Here is a 12,155-nt window from a genome sequence, read left to right as displayed (position 1 = left end):
CCTCTAGACAGAGGAGTCTGTTTTGGTCCCATTTCCATTACACACTTGGCTGAGCAGGGGGGAAGGGGAGCCAACAGCCCCCCAGGCAGTAATTAATTGTCTATTTGGACTCCTGCTGTTGCTCGGATAGGGGTGGGGGGAAGGCCAGACAGCTCCGCCTGGGCCTGGGCTGGCTGGCTGCTGCCAGGGGCATGTTTCTGCCCATCCTGCCTCCGATGCCTCCTCTGATCCTGTGCCCAGGCCAGCTGGGGAGGGACGTCTGCCTGCTTTGATAAAAAGACATTTTGCTCCTGGTCAGTGATACTTCTGTCCTGGGGCCTCCCTCGAAGGTAGTAAGTGATTCTTTGCTTCAGCCTTTGACAGGCTGCTCTAGTGAAGGGCAGAAACATCCTGGGCTCAGACTTCCAGGACCTCGGATTTTTTCCTGACTCTTCCACCGCTGGCTGTGCGACTGAGCAAAGCCTCTGCTGCCACTGAGCAAGCACTTTCCTCCCCCAGAAAATGAGGCAGAGGGGAGGTGACGATGCTCTTGTGGACTCCAGAACCCTTTCTCTTGGAGACTCACCTGCTTTCCTCCCCAATACTCCTCCTTAATACATATGGCGGGGGGGGCAACCCTGCAGGCCCCAGAGACAGAGATGTGACCCGGGCTTCAACATCTGTATTCTCCGTGAGGCCTTTTCTCCAGCATGTTGGAGAAAAAAAGATTCATCTGTTACGACCTAAGGAGAACTGAATAGTACAATTGCATGTCTACTACTGAAGGTAGTGGGCATGAGCTGTGGACATAATGTAGTTGATAGGACCTCGCAAGCCTCGAGCCACATGGTAGATCTTTGAGTAAGATCATCACCATCACCATCATCATCATCTTGGCTGTCACGTGGGCCCATAGGATTCAGGGGTGACTTTACCCAGTCAAAGCCAGAGCTCATGGGAATCCTTCCTGCACCAAAATTTGGGAGCTCGAACCTCATCTCACTCCTATGCATATGTCTTGGTTCTCATCCCCCAGTGTCCGGTCACCCAGCCCACCCCTCTCTGTACAGGATACATGCTGAGGTGACAATGGGGGTCCTTTGGGCCACTCCTTGCTCACTGAACTGGAAAGTTCAAGGCAAGGTTCAGAAACAGGGAATGCCAAGAATGGAGGGAGCTAGGGAACAGAGAAAGCAAGTCCAGCCATGGATGCGATGAGGCCACACTATACTCCAAACATCAGGCGTCAGGGAGGCATTGACTGTTCTGAAGCAAGGTCATAGATCTGGGTAGCTTAGATGTGGAGTAAAGGGTGGGAGAGGCCATCCCCCAAAGAAAGGGTCTCATGACCAGAAGAATGAGGAAGAGCTGTTCTCGCTTGAGAGCACTCTCAAAGGGCTCCTCAAAAGCGCGACACCTGGGTTGAGTCTTGAGGACGTAGAGGGAGTGACCCAGGTGAAGGGGGTGGGGAAGGATGCATAACAAGGTCCAGAGGTGGGGGAAAGCCTGAGACATTTGGGAAACTGCAAGTATTTCAGTGGCTGGAGCCCAGGACTGATCAGGAGAGGGAAGCAGGGTCTTTGGTAGATCAGGGAAGGTCAAGCCACCAGGACTTCTGAAGAGGAGGGGCGGGGGTCGGGGAGCTGGCCTGGGGTACACCCAGACACCTCAGCTCAGAGGGGCCTGAAGGAACGACTTTGATGCCCTAGGAATCCACCCTGGGGAGAGGATGACAGCGGGGGTCTATGAGGAGGGGCAGGCCCATGACCCCCCCCAATATGGGGTGGACCAGGGCTGGGGTCACAGCCCCATTACAGATTGAGGGTGGACACATTCACCATCATTGGTGTTTTGGTTAAGGTTTCCCCCAAACCAAGGACTTAGGTGCAAGTGGTTGATTTGTGAGAAGATCCCAGGAAGCAGGTCAGGAAGGGGGCAGGGCGAAAGCTAGGGGAGGAGGGTGTGGTAATGAGTAGGTTGCCAGCTGTGGGCACCTGGGGCTCTTTCCTTGGAGAAATTGTGCAGAATGGGCCTCAGAACTGTTCCCACCAAGGGAAGAGGGGCCTGGAGTACTGACCCACTGACTCCTGGTCTCCTAGGTCAAGGGTTGCTCCCCTGACCTCTGCCCCCAGCACTTCTAGGTCACATGGTACCAGAAAACACCTTTGGGATGAGAAGAGTGAAGCAGGCACTTGAGAGGAAAGCTGTGGCCACTGAGCCTGGAGATGAGCATGCAGGTGGCCGAGGGAGTCGGGGATGGGACAGCAACAGCCTGCGACCACTCCAGACTCCAAGCCCCCACCAGGCCACTCTGCCAGCTCCTTCTGAGTTCATACACTTCTTCCGAATTTGTCTCGCCATGGTGCCCTGGGCAGCCACCAGCTCATCGGGGTGGCATATTTGCTATTCTAGTGAAGACCCACGGACCCACAGATCAGACTCAGAAACGCCCCCTTTTTAGCAACTGGCCAGAGGCTGGAATGGCGCTGTGTACCTCGAGAACTGATGGGCACTCCTCAGACTATCATGGAAATGACCCCAGCACAAAGTCCACGCTGTCTACTTCCAAAAGCTGACCTTTGGGCAGCTGGGTCCCATGGCACAGGGGGTCTTTGTCACACAGTACATTCCTGCAGGCGATTGCCGAGGCAGATGGTAGGGCTTCCCCGGGAGATAGGCTGGACTTCCCGAAGAGCGGCAGCAGCGTCTGACAGCGCCGACTCCGCTTCCAAACAGCCGAAGTGGAGGAATCCCATCCAGATGGAGCTGGGGGGTTCAGCAGATCCCGCCAGGCCTGGTGCTTCCTCCCCAGGCTGGGGGGTACCGGGTGGCTCTGGAAGGTGCCTTTGAAGGGAACTGCTGGTTGCCAGACCTGGGGACCACAGACTGTGGCCTCAAAAACAGCGTTTTGGAAGTGGAGACTATTAAGGATCAATGAAATTCATTAGTCGCCTCGAAGTCCAGAGAGGCAGCACGTTCACTGAGCGCGCTTTCAACATTTGTTCCTTGGAGGGCTGGGGCTGGCAGCTGTAGCCCCTCCCCGCCCAAATCGAGCGGGTCTCAAACAGCCAATGGGAAGGGGAGCCTGGGACTGACTCCCGCCCGAGTTGTTTTCCCAACTCTGTCCAGCACCCTCTGCCCCAGCCCCCTGATTCTTCACATTGAAAAGCTTTGGGCTTCCTTCTCCTCGCCCGTCTTAGGCTGAGATCCCTGGAAGCCAACCCTGACACCAAGGTGTGGGTACTGGTAGTTCAGACGACAGGTGATTCCAGGAAGCACTGGCGGAGGGCGAGTGAGCCCGGGAAGGGAAGGGAGGCAAAACTATGGGAGGGGGTTAATAAGCAGGTTATGCTGAGGGCAACTGTCCCACCGGGGGACCCTCGGAGGCAGTGCCATGCTCACCTCTGATTTTCCCACCTGAGGGATGAGGGCGCGGGCGGTTCACTTATTCTCCATCCCCTGCTCCTTGTAGGGGATTAATGTCCAGCAGTTCAGGCTGCACCCCGCCCCCATAGGTTCAGGGGAGGAGCCCGCAGGACTCGGTGCAGCCTGGGAGGGAGGGTACCCGAGCACCATGGATCAGCCCCAGAGCCCTCACCGTACAGCCCTGGGGAAAAGGCTGACACTGAGCTGTGCACACTGAGAACTGCTAGGCAGGGTGGGGAGTGATCCTCAAGCATATGGGGCTGGGAGTCAGTGGATCCGTGCTAGGGAGGTATGGGCAGGGCACTGACCACACCTGCCACATCCCCCTCCCCATCTTTCCTTTCTATTTGTCCCTCTTTTCCTTTGCACCTCTCATCTCTAGGTTTTTACTGTGCCTCACCTTCTCAGTGTCTTCTAGGGTGCCTAGAACCCAGTGTTTCTTAAAGTGGGGTCCCCTGACTACCCCAGGACTCTTCTTAAAAATGTAGACACCAGGGGCCTGCCTTATCCCTATTAAAGCATAACCTTTGGTTATGGGCCTAGGAAGCTGCATTTGAACACATATCCCAAATGACTCTGAGGCGTGTGGAAGCTGCTAGTCCAATCCACTGCGTCCCGGTGGAGCAGGGATGTGCCGGTCAGTCTGGGATCTCCAGGTCCCGCCCTTGCCCCCACCTGCCCACCTGCTTCCTTGGGCCTCGTTGCCGCTGTCTGACCACCTCTCGTCTCCCCAGGCTCCTCCTCTTGTCCAGCCACTTCACTGTATGTGGCATAATATCCAATTCGCAGAGTTACACACAGTCATAGCAGTATTCGGGGATATCCGTATGTGAGCAGATGGCATACTCCAGCTCTGTACAAACTCTGCGACATTTTTACAGTGCCTGCTCACACAAACACACACAGGAGATGTCTCACAGTGGACCTCCAAATCACACACAGCTGCACACCATCTCACAGGAACACAGGGGCATGCAAACCGCCACAGCTTGGAAAAAGACGCCTTAGAGTCTTATGGTGACATGGCCACACACCATACAATTTGGTTGCACAGACAGACACACATGGGCACACTCAGTCTGCAGCCGTGCACATGGACTCTTACCTACTGGCAAAAAGAAACCCACTCAGGGCACGGCCCCAGAGAAGCCCATGGCCACGACAGAACCACGCACCCTGCTGAAATAACACACCATCTTTCAGCCTCTTTTTACCCCTAGCACACCATCCAACTGGACCACTTCAGCCACGGTCAGACGGAGCAGGCATAGGGGTGCGATGGAGACTGATGTGAGGGAAAAGGTTGGCTTTGTTTGAACAGATGTTTGCTAAAGGAGCTGGGATGTTATCTAGCTGCTTTGATGAACTGTGGGATTCCAGTAGCTGGGAACCCAAGGGATTCGCCAGTGGCCCCGGAGCAATCGCTTCCCCTCCACACTCCCCCCCTCCCCGACTTCCCACTTCATTGCCACAGCAGCCAGGGCCCCCCCGCGGATGCCTTATTTGAACAAGAAGGGCACAAGCCGAGCAAATATTTGTGTCTTCAGGCCTCACTTGGCCCTCCCTGGGAAGAGGTTTCCTTCTGGGATCAAGACGAAGCCTTTTCCAGGAAGATTTGGCTGCTTGGCCTGGGCAGGAGGTGGGGGCCAGGCTGGAATCCGTCCTGGACCCCTTGTGTGTTCCTGGGATGGCCCTTCTCTCTCTCTCCCCACATTCACCACGTTGCCTCCCCCTCCATCAACAACCAGCCTCTCCTAAGAGTGGACTGCACCCACTACCTCGTCTCCGGTCACCTCTCAACCTGCTGTAACAGGGGACCCACTCGACGTCTCCCACATGGCTTTACCCAGAGCCTCTAAAGTCATCCTCATGCTCCTCAACCACTTGGGGGCCTTGGCAGCTCTTGGCCCCATTCTGTCCTCCCACATCTCCCCCTGCCCCGTACCTTGCCTCTTCCCGTCTCCTTCCCAACTCCTTCTTGGCTGTTGCCCTTGGGCACTGGTGCTCCCCGACCCGCAGTTGCTGATTCTCTCTGAATGCTCCCAGGAGAACTTGAGAACTCCCACGCTCCATGCATCTCTGAGCCCTTCTGTCGGTGGTCAAGGATAGTGGTTGAGAACACCACTCCCTAGATGGCCTTGGTTCAAACTCTTGCTTGGACACTGACCAGCTGGGTGCCTTTGGGGAAGGCAATTTTGTTTTTGTGTGCCTTAGTTTTCTCATCTATAAAATGGGGGTGGGGCAATGCTAACGTTTGGATTTTGTAACGGTTATGAGTTCATATATGAGTTCATACACGTAGAGTGGTTAGGACGTGCTCAACACATAGTAACTGCTACCTGAGACCTGGCTGTTATCACTGCCCTGACATGGTGACAACTTACACCCTGCGCTTGTAGCAAAAGAGAAATACGCTTTGCTAGTTAGCTTCATGGAGCTGGAAAGCAAAGGGAAATGAACAAGACTAACAAGTGTCCCCCCGACACAGGCAGGAGGACTGCGGAACTTCCGGCTTATGGTCAAGCACAGTGGCGTCCCCCTTGACCTGTATCGCCAATGGGGTCTTGTGTCAGTGGGGACGGGTGACTCCCAAGGCCAAGTCAGAAAGGACCTGTAGTTTCCACCTGGCTCCCTCCTGGACCACAGCTCTGGGGGAGGCCAGCTGCCAGGTTTCAGGGACACTCAGGCAGCCCTGGGGGGAGGACCGCGTGGGAAGGAATCGGGGCCTTTCACCAACACTGAGACCCAGTTTGCTCTCCAGGTGAGAGAGTCCGCTCAGAAGCGGATCCTCTGCTCTGGGAGCCTGTTTTGTGAGACGTGAGTTTCAGATTCTCCATACATGCATGTATTTACCAAGCCAGGACTCACACCACCTGGAAGATCCAATAGTCACCCAGCAGCAACCCAATTTACAGGGGAGGAAACTGAGGCCAGGTGGGGAAGGGACGGACTTGCCTTTGCCTCCTATGATCATTCATCAAAGTGGGGCAACGGAAGGGACTAGAACCCAGACATCCTGGCAGCCAGGGAGAAGGGTGATGGAAAAACACTGTGCAGCTGGGGGGAGGTTGGAGCTTAGCCAGGGGCAGCAGAACCTAACCAAAACGAGGGCCCAAGTATGGGGGTAGCAGTTTGGTTCCATACTATGGTGATGGGAGGAGCTTGCAGCCCCTTCACGCCCACTCTCCAGATTGGTCAAGGTCCTCCCTTGGCCATGGGTTGGCCTCTGAGGCTGACTTGAGGAGTGGGGTTGTGGAGTGCAGTTGTTAATGAGGAGTCCATGGCCTTGGATTAACCTTCTGGAGGAGGCTCTGTTCCCCCCTCCCCACTTCACTCCCTCAGCAGCTGAAAGGGAACCTCTTATATGTTATCATTCGTTAACACCTGCTCTAGAGATAACATGATTAACTCCAGAGAACAGGGGTCAGAAGAGTAGGAGCAGAATGGAGGCCAGGATTCCTTGGGTAATGGGGGAACTTCAAGGGCCTGATGGGAGGAGGGGTCCTGGTGAGGAATGGGGGTCAGAGACTAGCTTCGGCCTCTGCTGCTTCACCCTGGAGGCTCTGGGCAGGCCCCTCGCTCAGTGGAGGAGTTACTCATTGTTCCCTTATCTCTGGAAGCCAGTGACAGCCTGTCCTCCAAGGCTGCTGATCACGTGGCATTGTTATCACCCTGTGCCTGTCACCGGCCAGGGCTGCGGGGCTGTCGATTTCAGATGAACATCACCTGAGCGCCAAAGGGAATCTGTTCTTGGCCTTATCTCCAGCCTGGGTATGCTGCTTGGGCTCCACGTTCAGGGTCCCGGTGGAGCCATCACTGTGCCAATTACAGTCCCTGAGGCCCCCCGGGCAAGGTGTTAGCTGCCTGTGCCCTGAGCTCTGAAGTCAATGGCTACGGGAAGGGGCAGCTTCCGGGCTGACATCTCTGGTCCAGGTCAGCATCTCAGGGTATATTCCTGAGGGCACTGTGGCAGCCCCGGCCACATCAAAGGCAGAAAACATAGCTTGGGGAGTGCCCCCAGCTTCAACCCTGGCTAGTGGTGTGGCGGAACATGTCTTCATTTGCATATAGTTTTCTTCCCCAGCTGAACAAGGGGAAAAAACGAGTCAGAATCTAGGACAGTGCATTGTGTGGCTTTCCGGGAGGAAGGGAGGGGAGAGGATGGACGGGGGGAGGGAAAGGAGAATTCTTCTGCAGGCCAAACAGTGGTTGTTATTTCTGGGTTTGTATTTTCCAACTTGCCCAGTGGTTGAAGAAGAGACTGACTATTTGGCCAAGGCAGGGTGAGTGAGACGAAAACCTTGGACAAACCGGAATTGGGGCAATTAGGTATTTTACACCCACAGTGGCCAAAGAAGGCACTTGAAGGAAGTCACAACCACAATAATCAACTTAGTTCACTGTGACATGCTCTGTACTAAGTTCTTTGTAGGCGAGAATCACATCATCCACCCACCAACCTTGTGATGTAGACGCTGTTATATCCTCTATATTACAACTGAGGAAACACAACACGAGGGAGACTTAATAACCAGCTGAAGTCCCACTATCAGCAGATGGCATTTGCCAGTGACTGGGGAGGAAATGATCCTGCTTAGCTTCCTCTCCATTCTGCCCGTCCTGACCCTCCTCCGTCCACTTTGAGTTCCGAGTACCTCTTCGAACTGTTAATAGAAAACTGGCCTCCCTTTAATTAACTGGCTCGTGTATCCCCGTGTTTGCAAGAGGAGAATCCTGGGCTCCATCTTTTAGCCTAAAAAGCTCTTTTAGATTTTCCTGGGCTGGAATCAGCCAATGAGTGCATGCTTGGGTTCCACATGTTCTGAGCCAGAGAGGAAACTTATCAGGGAAGGCCCCGAGGTCTGACTTGCTGCTCCTGGTCACACTGTGGCCGGTTCCCAAGGAGGGGCGACACTCAAGTGCACGTCAATGTGTCTTTGATATTTTCAAGTATAACGTTATCTCAGGAAAGCTCCATGTGCCTTTGGCTGATCCAATGTGAACGGAGTAGTCAGAAAGCCACGCAAACACAAGGTAAATCTTTGGCTTTGCTGTCAACCTTCAGTGATCCTGCAAAAAAAAAAAAAATTGCCTCTTCTCCCTATGGCCCAAAGGAAAATCACAGAGGCCCCACAATGTCAAACATGGCATACATTGTTGAATGAGTGTGAGTTTTCTGCACCTAATTTTCTTTAGGAAGTCAAGAAGGGCTACACTGCATTGTAGCATGGCCCCCTCTGAGCCTGAGCCTGTGTTCCTCACTGAGGATGACACTGGAGAAGGAGATGGCAGAGCATCTTCTTTGGGGGAGCATGACCTCGGGCAAGAAGCAAGTAGATGCGTGGCAGATGGGAGCAGGTTTGGGTAGTCCGGATAAATGGGAGTCACCATATGCTCTAACTCTGTGGGCAAACTCAGAGATCTTCCCTAATAACCTATATACATTAGAATTCTCAGGGACATAATTCTCAAGCCACAGAGCAAGGGGGTATAACTTTTAAAGAAAGGAGACAAGATGTCTTTGCAGCTCTTTCTCCCCATGACTGTCTCTGATAAGACCTGTTTGGGGCTCCCCTCTGTCCTTAGTACCCCATGAGACGAGTGCACAGGGCTCTTCTGCTTGAAAGAGAAAGAGAGCAGTTAGGGTGGCTCAGTGGGTATCACAGTGGTCCAGGGGAAAGTTCCGGTAAACTGATGTAAGGTATAAGCCAGAAAATAGAGGGGGATATTTTGAAAAGAGAATCAATTCATGGGTAGATAGTATGTGCCCAAGACTGCACACTTTGCAGGCAGATATCCAGGTTCATATTCTGACTTGATGACTGCCTAATGGTTTGACCTTGGGCAAATCACTTCAGTGTCTTCATCTGTCTGAGGACAGTTAAGCTTAAGAGATCTGTTTTAATGCCCAGGAAGGCCATTGGCTATATAAATCTGGATGTCAGAAGCAAGGATGGGGCTAAAAAATAAACATAAGAGCCATTGTCTCTAGATGATATTGAAAGCCATGGGAATGAATGAGTTTCCTATGGGAGACTGGGAGACAGGGGTGCATTACTTGGGACAAGTTGCTTAACCTCTCTGTGTCTCAGTTTCCTTATCCTAAAAATGGGGATCGTAGTATACACCCCTTGTTGGATTTTTCTAAGGGTTAGATTGAGATAACTAGTGTTCAAGTGCTTAGGGTCTGATAAATATGGAGAATGATGCTATCCTCTCCACCCAGAACTTCACAGCAGATGTAATCATCCCCATTCTACAGACAGGGAGACTGAGACTCAGAGAGTCTAAGGTCTCATGGCTAGTAAGCAGCAGGTCAATGTCTACATGCAAAGTCTACTCCACAATGCCCTTCCCCTTGTGGGGAAATCCCATACAGACATATTTTTAATGCAAAGGGTGAGCTATATGAGTGTGGCCAGAAAGGACAAGGCTGACCCTCCAAATAGCAGTTGTAGGAGACTCTGGGCGCAAAATTAGGTATGATTGGGCGGCAACTACCATGATCCATTTAGGATAAGTTCCCTGTACAAACATCAAGTTATGTGCATACCCACTTTCCCAGCTCACACAGCTGAATGCCTCCTGGGCAGTCAATGTTTTCAGTGATTCTAGCTCCACCCAATTCCAGAAGCCAATAAAGCTATGTCTATGCAAGGAGTGACTTAAAGCCGGTTCCATTTGCCTTCTCAGATGAGCCAGTGAGGCAGAAAATGAAGACAATAAAGAGAGTTAACGACAGGCTTCCCCAGCTGGCCCTGCTGGCCCTTGGGGAGAGGGAGTCAATGAGCTGCTGTCGCTGCTGTGCTGGCTTCTCAATCTCTTCTTCTTGATCCTGCACAGCCCCCTCCCCTGCCTTGCTCACTGCCTTGGACATGGCTTCCAGCAGCTCCAAAGCCCAGACTAGATTTCCTTCCTTCTTACAGTTTGCCATGCAAGACAATAGTCAGTTCCATTAATGTATTCAAGAATTAGCCAGTCTGGTGAGGTAATGGTCCCTTAGCTAGGTGCCTCATACTTCCCTTTTTTGAAAGGGGGAGCACTATGCTTCTATCATTAAAACCTCCAAACTATGCATTCTCTTGATATTAGTTGAATTATATGGTTGGCATTCTTGAGTTTGTGTTCAACTGAAACCTCCAAATGTTTCTCACAGAAGCTGGGATCCAGCCAGTGTTGTCTGGCCTGAATTTAGACAAAGCATAAGTCTCAAGGGGCTTTACTGTCATAGAAACTGGGTAACCCAAGTCCAAAATAGGGGTATTGCATTTAGGTTGGATTTCACTTTCTTCTCTTTTAAAAAATCCAGGTACAACTAATACACAGTTAAAGCATGACAATCTCAAGTATATTTTCAATTTGATCAATTTTCACTCAGATCAAAATGAAGAATGTTTTTCCTATAAGAGTCCTAGTCAACTCCTCTGCTGATGAATTAGTCATTATGAGTTTTGCTTTCCAGTCTTCAAGATCCACTATTATAAATTACCAGCTTTTGCAAGAGGAGATTTAAAAGTGTGATAGAGTTCTTCTATCTAGAGTATTAAAATTGCTCACATTTCCTTTCTTTTTCAATTGTTTCTAAGCTTTGGGGATACATTTTTACTCTGAGATTTGATAATATTTCAACTCCATGTTTTCTGTTTTAAAAATACTTTATGTGTTTGTGTTATTTATATTTAAGTATTTAATTTATTTAGAACTTGCTTGATGGCTGCTCCGATGTGAAGGTCAGAATAGATTCTTTTCTAACCAATTATCCTTGTAGCTTTTATTGACTAGCTGTTCCCCTTTAAGTTGATCTTTAAAAACTATTTTATTATAAATGAAGTATTTATATGCAACATATTTCACATCTCCACACTGGGATGCTAATAATGCCCACCATATGCAATGAGTGAGAAAACCAGATAATGTGAGATAAAGTATAGCATCTATTACAGTCACAGTTATGACACATAGTGGGGTCTCAACAAGTGTTAGTTCCATCCCCTCCCCCTCACTCCCATAGACACTTGCTCCATTCATATGCAGGGCACCGTAACTATGAAAGAGGAGCATCTTTATAACAAGACTGTCCAACAGGCTGACCATGGAGGTCCTATGGGCACTTGGAAGTCCAATCACCTCTGATCAGGGCATTTATAGAGAGAGTCTGTTTATTCCCTTAGGGCCTGGATGACAGCTCTACTATTGCCCAAACGCCAGTTTTGAAACATTTCATCGTGCAAGTGCATGATGAAATGTTCTGTGGATCTTAGTCAAATGTGCAAAATAAAAACAATACAGTGAGTTTTTATGAAGCAGTTTCAATAACTGTTTTTTATCTTGAGATTATGTTCTTCTTACTTTTTTAGTTATAACATTTTGTGTGTTTTATGAAAAGATGGACAGAATGGGTGGTAGCTCGTGTTCAGGATTTGGCAGTGTTCTTGACTTTTAAAAAATTGACAGGACCACAAAAAAATCTTAAATATTAAAATAATATCAGCTGAGGGTCACCACATTACTTACAGAGCTGGATCCAACGACTCTGGGTTGACATTTTTTCCCAGTCCTCAGAGCACCACCCACTATACATAGCAGGTCGAGTGAGTGATACTGTGGTATAACATCTGGCAGTGTGTTTATTATTAACCAGAAGGAAACTGGTGAAAGAGGTCAAACTTGGTGGACTGAGAAGCGTGAACCAGGCATTCGTTCACCTCTGGCAAGAAAGCCTCTCGCCCAGCTGTCAGCACCTCGGACAG

The sequence above is a fragment of the Sturnira hondurensis genome, unplaced genomic scaffold, assembly GCF_014824575.4.
Source record: "Sturnira hondurensis isolate 20B ecotype Veracruz unplaced genomic scaffold, ASM1482457v3 Scaffold0004136, whole genome shotgun sequence".
NCBI lineage: Eukaryota > Metazoa > Chordata > Mammalia > Chiroptera > Phyllostomidae > Sturnira > Sturnira hondurensis.
Note: the sequence above shows the minus strand (reverse complement) of the source record.